We start from the raw sequence: 13,573 nt of genomic DNA, 5'->3' as shown, positions 1-13,573 counted from the left end.
ACACTTCTTCACCTATTCAAAGATGCCAGTCTTGCTTTTCTACATGGAGGATTGTGTCTGCAGTCGTTCGTAGAAGTCAGCGATTTGGTCTGAAATAAAGGAAAAGAGAGTTAAAAAGTTCGATTTCTCCCTAAGTTTCCATGGCAACTAAAAAAAACCTGCTCAATGACAATCTGCAAGTTCCCCTGAATAGAACGATACTCCATACGTATGGATACACATAGAGACGCAGCCACCGAACACCTCAAAACAGGCACAATGCATAATATTGGGGCTGTGAATTTATGTGCAGTTCTCAACTCTTTTCATTCTAAACTGCCCCTTACCTGTGAAATAACCCCCACAAGCCATCTATTTCCTAAAAGTACACTTCTTCAGCTTTTCAAAGATGCCATTCTTTCTTTTCTACACAGAGAATTGTGGCCGCAGTTCTTTGTAGAAGACAGCGATTTGGTCTGAAATAAAGGAAAAGAGAGTTACAAAGTTCGATTTCTCCCTAAGTTTCCATGACAACTAATAAAAACCTGCTCAATGGCAATCTGCAAGTTCCCCTGAATAAAACGATACCCCATATGTATGGATACACATAGAGACGCAGCCACCCAACACCCCAACACAGGCACAATGCATAATATTCGGGCTGTGAAGTTATGTGAATGCATCCATATTTTATCCTAAACTGTCCCTAACCAATAAAATAACCCCCACAAACTATAGATTTCTTGAAAATAAACACCTTCAACTATTCAGAGATGCCATTCCTGCTTTACTACGTGGATAATTGTGGCCACAATCCTTTGTAGAACTCAGTGCTTTGGTCTGAAATAAAGGAAAAGACAATTTACAAAGTTAGATTTATACCCAATAATTTTGGGACTACTCTGATGGATCTGCATCTGGGCCCCACTACCCCAAAAATATATTTCACTCACCCTTTTCGATTTAGTGGAGCGTCTGAGTTTCATCTGTCCTGTTGTGCAACGACTTCATCTGTCCTGTTGTGCTTCTTCCTACACTTCACCAATGACAAAATCTGTACCACATTTGCAAATATATTTACCAACAGAATCCATAGTACTCATGCAAAAAATGTAGGATAGGAAGGAGCATTACAATCCGCAGACTTGGCTGCAAAATACCTTTATTGTCACAACATGTTTCGGATCATCATGGATCCTCACTTGAAAAAGGATCCATGATGATCCGAAACATGCTGTGACAATAAAGGTATTTTGCAGCCAAGTCTGCGGATTGTAATGCTCCTTCCTATCCTACATTTTTTGCATGAGTAAAAGTTTGGCCTGGCTGGTGTGGCCTGAGTAGGAAAGTGAGCTACACAGGTGGAGATCGTTTGGACAAAACTTAATTTTTGCAAGAATCCATAGTACATTTGACCCATAAATTATGCAAGTGTCCTAAGAAGTGCACACCAGAAGTTTGTAAAAAAGCTGGTGCCCTACTGGTGGCAGACATGGCACGTGATCAAAGTACTATTCCTATTCAGAGAGCCACTGCAACTTGTCCAACCTAATTACTGCATAAATATTCAATGTGCGCTACAAGTACAAAAAAAATGGATTGTTCCAACCACAACTTTTCGGGAAAAAGATTCTGAATGCCTACACTATAAACAATTCTAAATGGAAGACCATAGTGTTCCGCCACCCTGTGCTCAAAAACCGAAAACTGAAGACATGCTACCCACAAATCCAGAGATGCCTAAATCTACAAAAACAAATGCAAATGTTGCCCAGAAATACAGACAAAACTATAGATAAATGCGCTGATAGAGGAGCTTTTGAGGTGCCAGTAAAAAAAAAAACTTGTGGCATCAGCATTAGAGATGCACATCATCCCATGTATTCATCACACACCACAAGTTCTATCGTGCGCCCTCTCGACCAACCAGCACCTCAGTTTGCTATAGCACCAGCGCAATACAAATGCTATCCATAAAACTACAACTGGCCTAAAGCACCATAGCTCAACACAAAAGCTGAATGCATAGACTAAGAACAAACCTACATACAATTGTTTTTACTGCTACACTGCACAAAAAAATTGCTCACCCTGTGCCAAATTCTACACCATAAATCACTACCAAGATCACTACTATACAGAAAAAAAAATGCCAACTTTTGCATCGTCAAACTTTTTTTATCAATATCTATAGATTACCAATATCTATAACCTAGTTATAAGCCAAGTAGGTACCTGCCAAAATGTTAAATCTCAAGGGGGGCTTGAATCTGAAAAACCACTGCACAAAACAAAAGAAATGCACATCATTTTGCCAGCACATATAACCAGTTATTGCTAGTTCATGCATAAAAACCTAGAGCGTGAAATGTTAGAACTCGATGGGGGGCTTGAATCCAAAAAACCACTGCACAAAACACAAAAAAGCGCATCATTCTGCCAGCACACCTAACCAGTTATCGCTAGCGTGTGCATAAAAACCTAGAGCGTAAAATGTTAGATCTCAATAAGGGGCTTGAACCTGAAAATAAAGAACAAAGAAGGACCGCTACTGCTCACCGCTCTTGCCTATATCCAGGTGCTCAGTCAAACAGTGTCCCCACTGTGGACGCTACAAAACTTGACAGACAGGCGGCACTTCTGGAATAGGTTTATTGGGGTTGCTGCTGTAAAAACCTAACGCGTTTCGGGAGTAGATCCCTTAGTCATAGGACCTATGACTAAGGGATCTACTCCCGAAACACGTTAGGTTTTTACAGCAGCAACCCCAATAAACCTATTCCAGAAGTGCCGTCTGTCTGCCGAGTCTTGAACCTGAAAAACCACTGCACAAAATACAAAAGAAAAAGCACATCGTTTTGCCAGCACACCTAACCAGTTATTGCTAGCGTGTGCATAGACCCCTAGCGTGTGAAATGTTATATCTCAAAAGGGGCTTGAACCTGAAAAACCACTGCACAATCACAACTTCAAAAAAACACGAAATAAAAAGCATCACTTTGCCAGCATGTGCATAAAAACAGAGCATGCCAAGTTTACTACATCATTTTACCACCAACAAACCCAGAGAACCCTAACCTACCAACACAACTCATGGCCTCTCGTAGTGTACCACAGTGTGGTACACCTCAAAACAGGGTTGGAAACACAAAGCAGGCTTGCTAGGACACTTGGGACAAAAATATCGCACATCTTTTCGAACACCCCTGGAACGGCAAACCTTACAAGTTCTCTGGGCATATCTTTTATTAGGAGTTGGTGGAATTTGTGCAATGAAATGCTTACCCACCATTCGGGCAACATTGTCATTGCCAGGCATTTCTGGAACCTCCTGTACATCACCAAACAAAAGGGCAGGGAGCAGTTGCAGCAGATAATTGTATAAAGACAATTTTGGGCCTGGTACTGCCGCCTTGTAAACGACATAGGAATTATAAAGGGCCATTTGAATCATGTAAATTGCTGCTTTTTTGTACCAGGCCCTGGTTTTTCTGGTGGCGTCATAGTAAGTTTGAATTTGGTCTGTTTTATCAACGCCACCCATATGCTTACTATATTCTTTACAACAGAGTGGCTTTGATTTTGCGGGCCTGCCACGTCTGTGTTGGACAACTACACTCTCATTGTGGATAGTAGTAAGCATACAAACATTTTTTGTGTCTGCAAATTTTAGTGCCAGGAGCTCATCACTTCTAAGAGCATAAACTTCTCCACGTTTTAATTTCTTTTGCACCAGTTCCTTAGGCAGTCCTTTGCGGTTTTGCCTAACGGTGCCACAGGCTGGGGTGTCCAACCAGTAAAGCGTTCTAAATAAGGGGATGCTAGTGTAGAAGTTATCCACGTATAAGTGGTAACCTCGGCCCAACAGTGGAGATATGAGCTCCCAGACAATTTTACCACTGGCAGTCAAATCAAGGGGACAACCGGGGGGGTCCAAATTAGTGTCCTTTCCCTCATAGAACATGAAAGAATTAGTATAGCCCGTGCTGCTTTCGCAGAGTTTGTAAAATTTCATCCCATAGCGAGAACGCTTACTAGGGATGTATTGGCGGAATCTTAGGCGCCCTTTGAAGAGCAAAAGGGACTCGTCCACACATATATTTTGGGAGGGGGTGTAGACCTCTGCGAAGCGCTGAGACAGGCTATCTATAAGGGGCCTCAATTTGTAAAGCCTGTCGTGACCGGGCTCATTAGGGGGAACAGCCGCTGCATTGTTGCTAAAATGAAGAAACCGCAGTAAAATTTGGTAGCGGTTTCTTGGCATAACGGCTGAAAAAAGAGGGATGGAAAGGACTGTAGTGGTATCCCAGTATGAAGCTAAGGTATTGCGTTCTACGAGTCCCATTGCCAATGTGAGCGCCAGGAATCTTTTGATTTCATTTACAGTAGTGGGATACCACGCCTGGGCTCTTGAATACCCTGGTAAAGGGTGGCTGGCAAGATACTGCTCAGCGTATAAATTTGTGTACTGGACCATGTCCTGTAGGATGGCCTCTGTGATAAAAAGATTGAAGAAATCTATGATTTGAAAGTTAGTGGTGTCCACCTTGACGCCCGCGACTGCAGTGAATGGGGGAATTTCGGGGGCATAATTACAGGGAGGCCCCCACATAGGCGCTCCAACTGCTGCATCATCACTACCCTCACCCTCTTCAACCTCCATGGGTGCATCTGGCACACTGCCACCAGCCTCTGCCTCTTCCTCTGCTTCTTCAGCAGTAAGCGTGCCGCCACTACTAGCCTCTGCGCTAATAGTGCTGCTATCACCAATCTCTGATTCCTCACTAGAGTCATCAGATGGGACATACTCAGAATCGGAATTGCTAAATTCCTCTGAGCTGGAGTCCTCACAATACCTAGCCGCTTCCTCAGCGGTATAAAACCGTTTGGCCATTGTGCCAGAAATTTACAGACAACTACAAAGCTAAGAATCAATAGGCAAGTCAAACAAATAAAAAAAAAAGCTAATACAATCAACCACAAGAAAAAAAAAAAAAAGCAAGCCAGCAAGATGACTGAGACCCCTGCTAATATAAACAACCAGAAGAAAAAAAAAAAGCAAGGCTGCAAGATATGACCAACAGTTAACCCCTGCTAACAGAAACAACCAGAATAAAAAAAAAAAAAAAAAGCAAGACAGCAAGATGACTGAGACCCCTGCTAATATAAACAACCAGAAGAAAAAAAAAAAGCAAGGCTGCAAGATATGACCAACAGTTAACCCCTGCTAATATAAACAACCAGAAGAAAAAAAAAAGCAAGGCTGCAAGATATGACCAACAGTTAACCCCTGCTAACAGAAACAACCAGAAGAAAAAAAAAAGCAAGGCTGCAAGATATGACCAACAGTTAACCCCTGCTAATATAAACAACCAGAAGAAAAAAAAAAAGCAAGGCTGCAAGATATGACCAACAGTTAACCCCTGCTAATATAAACAACCAGAAGAAAAAAAAAAGCAAGGCTGCAAGATATGACCAACAGTTAACCCCTGCTAATATAAACAACCAGAAGAAAAAAAAAGCAAGGCTGCAAGATATGACCAACAGTTAACCCCTGCTAACAGAAACAACCAGAAGAAAAAAAAAAAGCAAGGCAGCAAGATATGACCAACAGTTAACCCCTGCTAATATAAACAACCAGAAGAAAAATAAAAAGCAAGGCTGCAAGATATGACCAACAGTTAACCCCTGCTAACAGAAACAACCAGAAGAAGAAAAAAAAGCAAGGCAGCAAGATATGACCAATACAAACAAGCAGAAGGAAAAAACCTTGAGCTTGAACAAATGAACCTTATGGAATGCTATGGAATAAAGATATGGCACAGTTTACAATCCACGTAATCCCTGACTTTCTGGAACAATCACCTAAAATCAGAAAACAGAATAAGACCACTAAAAGGTGTCACAGCAAAGGGAACTATCTTTTGGGGCACTAAACAAGCAATAAAGTGTGCAATAAACAGTGCAAAGAAAACTCCTGAAAAAATCACTAAAATGCAACACTACTCAAAGCAATAAAAGAACAGCGAATACACTAAAATCAGCGGTCAAGGGTCCTAGATTCACTAGTGACCTACAAAGGGAACTTTTTCGGGGGAACTAAGCAAGCAGTAAAAACAGCTAAAGCAATAAAAAAACTGTTATTGGAGTGAAATTGGTGGTCAGAACTATAGATCCACCAGCGTCACTGCAAATGGAAAGTTTTTTGGGGAACTAAACTAGCAGCAAAGAACAATGCAAAGGGTAAACGTAATAAAACCACCAAAAGCAATACAGTGAACAGTTATTTGGGTAGGGGAAAACTTTTCTAGAAAACTAAACCAGCAGTAAAGAAAAATATAAAGAATAAACGTAATAAAATCACTAAAAGCAATAAAATGAAGTTATTGGAGTGAAATCGGTGGTCAGAAATCTAGATCCACCAGCGTCACTGCAAACAGAAACGGATGAGAACAAAACAAGTAATAGCGCAATAAAAGTGCAATAAAATCACAAACCAATGATGAAAATGGCCAAAAAACAGTAAAACGCAATCAAATCAGAGCAGAAATAAAGTTTGAGCAACAAATAAAGACAAATGACTAAAGAAAGCAAAGTAAAAAATAAGTAGAGATAAAAAGTAAGAAAGTAAGTGTGTAAGTGTGAGTGTGTGAGTGTGTGTGTGTGAGTGTGGGAGTGTGAGTGTGAGCTTGGCAAAGTTGCCTGTAAGTGTGCTAAGGCCAAAGACAGAAGAAAAAAAAAGAAAAAAAAAAGATTTTTTTTTTTTAGAGAGAATATGTAAAGTAAAGGGTGTAGAGAGGTGCAGTTCAGCTCACAATGTTGAATCCAGGCAATCCAGGCGACCAATCCAGCGATCAAAGCTCAGACAGGCAGCAGGGGGAACTCCAGCAACCATAAGTGCGCAGCAGGAGGGAAGGTGTGACAGTTGGGGGGAGTTATTTATAGGGGGAGCAGTGGAGACGTCATCAGTGTGCTCCTCGTGGTCTCCACTGCTCCCATTGGCTGCCTGGGACGATCGAGGAAGCGATCGGGTAAGTGAACCGCCTCTGCTCGTTGCCTAGGGGGATCTGTGCCTGTTAGAAGCGATGCGCCGGTTTTTTGTGCGCATCGCTTCCTGGCCTGGGGGAAATTCTGCAGAACGTAGAATCTACGTTCTGTGGCATTTCAAGTTACTTTGCCTCAGAACGTAGATTCTACGTTCTGTGGCACTTAAAGGGTTAAAGTGACAAAGCCAATGACATGGCAAGCCTAAACTACAACGGTAAGGTATGGTACTGCCTGAAGAGATTACTGTACCTCCTCTTGACAGCTTTTCTGTTTCACTTTTATTTAATGGCTCCACCATCAACTTCAAACAAATGTTTGCTTGTAGGGAGTTAATAAGAGCCGTGTTTAACTTGCCATTTGCAGTTTCCTGCAGTGGACATTTTTACAAGGTTTATCTTGCCAAGTATTTACAAGGATTTTTTTTTGTTGTGTGCGCAGACTGCCAGTTAACAATCCAAATAAGTCCCAAACCAGCCCCTTAAATACATTTGCCTTTCATAGATATTCTTTTTCAGAGAATGGGTGTGAATCTTAGCCATTTGGAACCTTCTGCAAAGGTCACAAGTTCATCTTAGTTGTACTAGACAAAGTTACTTGGTACCGACAGGTATTTCCTTTAAAGTGATACTGACACATTCCTCTGAAACGCCACAGGAAAATATCAGTATTACTACAGAGTTTAAACCCCTAAATATTTGTGGCCAAAAGTCCTCTAAAGCCTCCCCCAGATGAGAGAAACTTACCTGACTTAGGTTGTAGAAGAGGAATCTTCCACCCTCCCATACCAATTCCCTAACTGCAGTTGCAGTGTGCAATACATTTGTATTAAAATAAATATTTCTTTGATTTAGATTGCAAACTTTGCAATTTGTTTTAATTTGTTTTAATTTTTTACAATATGTGTTGTTTAAGTCATTTAGCATTTTTAGTAGGCAGCTTTCCAGTTTTTGAGCAATCTGGTTGTTAGGGTCCAAATTACCATAGCAACCATTGCATTATCTTTTATGTCAGACAACTCAAAAGGGCTTATTGTACTGTTATACCTTAGAAACACAGAGGGGGTCCATTTCTAAAAAATGATATACTGGATATCTACATTTACTTTATGTTGTGTTTGTTTTTATATACATGTATATATAGTGGATAATGCACCCCCTACCGTAATTTATAAAGATATTACAAGTCACCGAGGAGTTAGGTGACCATATAAAAGCACGAGGCCGCAGGCCGAGTGCTTTTATACAGGTCACGTAACTCCGAGGTGACTATAAATATCTTTATAAATTTCGGTAGTGGGTGCATTATTCATTATAATCTACACATAATCTATGCACACCAGTTTATTTCCATTCCATTCCCCTATGCTTTACACAGTCCCTTTGTACCTAGTTGTTGTAAGCTGCCTTTTTGTCCTCCTTTGATATGAGTGACTGTGGCATGCTGACCATATATGCCATATTTCTGCAGGCTGTTGCAGTGGAGGAAAGGGAAAAGAGATACAGAGGGTGGAAAGTGCACAGGCATAGAAGAACAAAGGGTTAAAGCAGCAATGTGAGCAATACAGACAGGAGAGTAGGAGAGGCAGAGGGACTTGGGCTGGCAGGACAGAGTGAGCAAGACACATAGTTGACTGGAGATTTACAGATGGAGAGTGACCGTGGAATAAAACCAGAGTGAAGGAAGGCTGGAGGGACAGAGGGAGCATGATGGGAGATGGAGGGGGGAGTGGAAGAGAGATCGAGAGGTGAGACCGCAGATGAAATGGGGGGTTGAATGAGGGAGAGAGACTCTGTCAGTGTAACCGGAGTTTAAGGAGGGCGGAAGAGGGAGAGAGACAAAGAGGGAGCGTGCTGCGTGACAGGAAATGGGGGGGGGCGGAAGAGAATGACTGAGGAAGCATCGTAGAGGGCGTAATACCTGGGAAGTTGTGAGAGGGAAGGTTAGACAGCCAGAGTGAAGAATGAGGAGCGACCGTTTGAAGTAAGGAAGTGAAATGCTAAGCTGGAGGAGAAGCTTCAGGGAGAGAATGGCAGTAACAATTGCTGTCTCTTTAAGATATAAATGGCGCGTTCTGACACAAGAACGCGCCATTTATAAGGATATAATTTACAGTCTGGCCCATAGAGAATTAGCTGGTCTGTAGATTTTATGTTTATTAAGATCAACATGTTTATTTATAGCTTTGTATATGTTTTAATGTTAATTCACTGAACTGTACTGTAGGTGGCTCTCTTTTCCTTATCAATACTCAGCTGAAGTACACATCAAAATGATAGGGTTTATTCAGGGTTGGACTGGGCCAGCAGGACTCCGGGAAAAAACCTGAGGAAGCAGCCCCGGTGGGCCCTGGGCCCCCCAGTCCGACCCTGGCCTTATTTGTAATTTTCATGCTTATACATGATTTCAAATTGAATTGTACTTAGTGGTCATTAAAAGCTTGTTGGACTGCCATCCAAATATGATAGGTTAACCTACCATATATAAACGAGTATAAGCTGAGTTTTTCAGCACCCAAAATGTGCTGAAAAAGTCTACCTCGGCTTATACTTGAGTCAGCATGTGAAACATTAAAGATCGGTGCGCTCACGATTGAAAAAGTTAATTGCCGGTACCTAAAAAAAGATAACGAAATACTGTACAGTGTAGCATACTTCTTTCCAGGGGTTAATGAAACATAAAATCTACTCACAAAACAGATTCTTGAATGGCGGCTTATCACAGCAGTTGGTATCGTAATGGTGCAGGGGAGAACCGGTTTTCTTAAATGTCTGGAAAAGAAGCTCGTGAATTGTCCTCCTGGAAGTGCCGCTTTTCCTCCTCGAGAGGGACAGAGCAGCGGCGTCTCCACTTTTCGCCAGGGTCTGACAGGCACGTGACCGGATCCTCTCACGTCCGTGCCGGTCCCTTTAAGCGAAAGAGAAATCCCCCGGCCTCCATCTTGGTGTTTCTTATTGTGCATTCAGCTCTGATATTGAGCTCCAGCAATATTACACTATTAGAGCTTCTTTTCCAGACATTTAAGAAAACCGGTTCTCCCTTGCACCATTACAATACCAACTGCTGTGATAAGCCGCCATTCAAGAATCTATTTTGTGAGTAGATCCGATGTTTCATTAACCCCTGGAAAGAAGCACGCTACACTATATTTCATTATCTTTTATTTAGGTACCGGCAATTAACTTTTTCAAACGTGAGCACACCGATCTTTGATAACTTTCTGTTTCACTTATATATCAAGTATATAGTATAGGCTTATACTCGAGTCAATACAGTTTCCCAGTTTTCCTAGGTGAACTTAGGTCACCTAGGCTTATACTCGAGTATACAGTATACCCTTCACACTTAGGGGGATGTTTTTGTTGCTTTGATTTACATTTCGCATCATTTGTAAACCACACCAGACCAACAGCTGCTTGGTCTGCTGTCTTTTTTAGTTACTCTCTTAGCTTGTACCCTTATACCTGTCATTTAACCTAAAGAGATCAAATTTAAACCCCTACAATAAAAATCATAATCACTAGTCTCATTCAGATATTGGTGTGCACACATCCATTCTTTTGTAATTTACTGAATGTATATTATTCTTATAACATCACTATGTATTCATTAATAATGTTATTCAATAGCACACCTGTATTTACTATAGGCCACAATTATTTTTCAGTTATGTAATATTCTCTACAATGTTATTTGTTTATTCTGGAAATTTTGTTTGGAAATATTAATTGCTGGAGTGTTACATATCTGCCAAAAAGGTATAAACTGCTTAAACAACATGGAGTCCCCAACTTTGCGTCCCAACTCATAAGTTAAAGGGGTTGTTCAACTTTTAAATAACTTCTAGTATGATGTAGAGAGTGATATTCTTAGACAATTTGAAATTACTTTTCATTTTTTTTTTTTTTTTTTTAATTTAGTTAATTGGCTTTTTATTCAGCAGTTATCCAGTTTGCAATCAGCAATCTGGTTGCTATGGTCTAAATTGCTAACAAGAGACTAGAAGAGGGTCTGAATAGAACAATAAATAATAAAAAGTAGCAATAACAATAAATGTGTGCCCTTATAGAGCATTTGTTTTTTAGATGGGGTAAGTGAACTCCAGTTGACTAATGGAAAGTGTCTGAAAAAGAAGGCAAATACTTTTTTCTTAGACATTGCCATTCAGTAATATACCAGTTTACCCAAAGGTGAACCACCCCTTTAAGAATTCCTGTTTAATTGGCCCCTAGGATGTCTGCCATAGATTTTCTGCAGAAACAAATGCTACTCAGACATGCATGTTTGGTATTTTAAACAGTGTGAGCAGGTATTGCTTTAGTTAATATTGATAAATGCTAACACTACCCAGAAATTACACATACACAAGGTTTGTTATATTTACATTTACCTCTATTTAATAACTTAAGAATTTGAGATTTCATTATCAGGTGGTAAAACAATAGTTGCAATCCATCTAGTTGGTTAATAGAATAATGTTTTATGTATTGGATATATACAATACACTGTACAACATATACAGTAGTTATGCGATCTTTATCAGGAATCCCATTATTCAAAAAGCTTTAAACTATAGGAGGCCATCTCCCATAGAATCTATTTTAAGCAAACAATTCTACATGTTTTAAGCTGGGACTCACATCTGTAGGTTGAATGTTGAATGTTGAATGTTATCAATGTTCATAAGTTGTTCTCAATATGTATGTAACTCAAGGACTCCCTGTATATCATATTAACATGTATTTCTGCATATGGTAATTTATTTTTATAAGAGGGAGCTGCCTCTCCCCTGGGCCATCGATTGTCAGAATATACCTTTTCATCATGAATGTAAATCTCCTTTTGTAAGACACATCAATTACATCATGACCTTTATAATTGATGTGTTTCATAAGTGGAGATTTACATTCATCCTGGTGAAAAGGTAATTTCAGAAGCTTTGTCACCAATGGGAGAGGAGATTTCCTACAGTCAACAAAGTACCTCATGTGCAGTCACCCTTAGACGTATTCCCAAAAAGACCTCCAAACACCATGTCCTCACCTCTATTAGGCAGGGAACATCAGTCAACCATCTCTCACATTGTTTCATGTTGAAATAATGGATTCTGGAACTTGAAATCCCTCTGCTCTCGATGGTGGGCCATGCACAGGTTGTTTGGAGAGTAGTGGGATTTAAAGTCCCAGAGTCCATCACTTCAACATGGATCAACATTATGGAGGGCTTGAATCAATTTGATGACAAACATGTTTCTCATGGTTATAATATAAAAACCTCCATCAACATCTAAGAGAAATTGAATTATGGCACACAAAGGACCTCTTAGAGAGCCTGAATATAAAGTATCTGCACTGTAATCCTATATTATCTGTGGGTGGTCAAACTCCTTGGTTTTACCCCCATGGTGAGTTACAATCCATTTATACTATCAGACTATTACATTTAATGGAGCATTATGGTACTGAAACCACATGGTATTGAATAACACAAATTATGAAGGGCCCCATTGAATTCAAATTGTCTGTACAGAAATTATTTTAAATTTGAATGACTATTGCATCCAGCACAAAGGGACAGCGATAGGATACAGGGTTGCACTGGCTTATGCAAATGTGCTGCGCAGGGAATTATCCCCTGAGCAAGCATGGGCGTGTTGATGTCTATGAAGGGTTAACCCTCACCTGCTGAGCGTATACTTGATTGAATTCATGCCAGGCAGGTGAGATGAGCTGAGTGCCGTTGTGGTGGACTGGTCAGTTTATTCTGTGTGCTCTCATTTAAAAAGTCTATTTTACTGTTATACTGTGTGTCTGCTATATTTCCTTACTCAGCTATTTGCAAAACATATATCAATACTAGCTAGGATGAAACCAAAGATAAACCTCTTCACAGGAAACAGACTCGTGTTGGTCATGCTACTCTGCACCTATTCTGGGAAGACAACTGCGCTTCACAAGAAACAGATTCGGTCTCAAAGGTCACGACAACTTGTGGTCATGCCCCTATGCACCTGTTCCTGGAAGATGACTGCTCAATTAAAACCGCATAAGAACTTTGTACTTTATATTTCGTTGTATTGCAAGATATATATCTACGAAGCTTGATATCTATTTTTATATCCATAAAGTTTGTACTTTTCCATTTGAAGCCACATAGCTTTAACCGCAAGCTTACAGGGGCGACATAACCCCCTCTTTGCCTATATAACCTTTTTTTGTATCTTACAATAAAGACAGAGAGAAGCATTTTGCATACTGAACAGTCGTGTCAGTGTCATTTCTTCTTATCAGCTAGCTGAACTTACTCATCACAATTTGGAAGGGACAAAATACTCTCCGGACATACTTCTGTCCATAACAGTTGGCACCCAACGTGGGGCATCAGGTTCTGGCTGACCACTAGCCGATACCACGGACAGCAGTCGCCCAGCAGAGGGAAGGACGGAGACTGATCACCTCCGGGACACAGGTAAGACCTATGTTATTAGTTTCTTGCCTGTGTCATACCCATACCAACTGTTGGCGTCTGTTGTCCATATCGACTGATAGCA

General features: G+C 40.5%; 1 long non-coding RNA gene across 1 annotated transcript; it reads right to left on the bottom strand.

Moving 5' to 3' along the window:
* Positions 1-415: 415 nt before the first annotated feature.
* Positions 416-1,071, bottom strand: LOC121395753. The gene is made up of 3 exons (XR_005962657.1): positions 933-1,071; positions 737-819; positions 416-455 (listed from the first exon to the last, which is right to left on the bottom strand). It is a non-coding gene; the product is annotated as an uncharacterized LOC121395753 (long non-coding RNA).
* Positions 1,072-13,573: the final 12,502 nt, after the last annotated feature.

The sequence above is a fragment of the Xenopus laevis genome, chromosome 7L, assembly GCF_017654675.1.
Source record: "Xenopus laevis strain J_2021 chromosome 7L, Xenopus_laevis_v10.1, whole genome shotgun sequence".
Classification (NCBI taxonomy): Eukaryota; Metazoa; Chordata; class Amphibia; order Anura; family Pipidae; genus Xenopus; species Xenopus laevis.
This window is presented reverse-complemented; position numbering and strand designations above follow the sequence as displayed.